Genomic DNA, 983 nt, shown 5'->3' on the forward strand with positions numbered 1-983 from the left:
GGCTCCCCTGCTGGCAATCTTGTGGCGGCCATCTTGTGTCCACATGGGGGTGGCTATCTTGTGTGTTGGAGTAATGGTCAATTTGCATATTACCTCTTTATTAGATAGGATATAAAGCTCTTGCTGGTGCCAATCACACATGTGTGTTTTGATCTGTCATTGTTGGTCATAAATTTTGTTGACACTTCTATTATAGAGAAAGGACAAATAGTGATATTAAAATATTTCTTCTAATTAATTTCCTTTCAATGTGCACAAATCCATGCACTGAGACACTAGTTTTTTAAATGGTTGAGAATTTATTTAATGCTTCAAAATTCGGACTGTGATAAAAAAAAAAATAACCTTACACAAACCTAATTTTTAAAAAATTTCCATCAAATCTTGTTAAAGTTACAAAATACTGCAAAAGTTGAAGTCCTCGTCAATCTTGTTCCCTCTCCTTGTTCCAAAGACAATTACTTTCAAAAATTTCAAATAATTTACATACATTTTTATCTACATTTCTGGACAATAATAGAATGTTGTTATTGTGCTTTGAAAGAGTTATTCAAATAGTAGCAAATAAAACATGCCATTGGGCAATTTGTCTTTTTAAATTTAATGCTATGTTTTTGAGGTCTCTCCATGTTGATATACTAGTATATTTGATTCATTTATTTTAACTACTGTATATTATTCCATTTTTTAATTAATAGCATTAAGCCTGAAAAGGTAGTTTGGACTTCATGGTGGGGGTCATCAGTGCTATATTAAAGATTTTGGACTCCTTTTCTGCCAGCCTGGTCCCCCCCAACTGCCCTCTCCTGCAGGCCTGGTCCCCCCCAACTGCCCTCCCCTGCAGGCCTGGTCGCCCCCAACTTTCCTCTTCTGCCAGCCTGGTCCCCCCAAACTGCCCTCCCCTGCAGGTTTGGTCCCTCCCCTGCTGGCCTGATCACCCATAACTGCTCTCCCCTGCTGGCCTGATTACCCACAACTGCTCT

Source organism: Myotis davidii, unplaced genomic scaffold (genome assembly GCF_000327345.1).
Source record: "Myotis davidii unplaced genomic scaffold, ASM32734v1 scaffold98, whole genome shotgun sequence".
Classification (NCBI taxonomy): Eukaryota; Metazoa; Chordata; class Mammalia; order Chiroptera; family Vespertilionidae; genus Myotis; species Myotis davidii.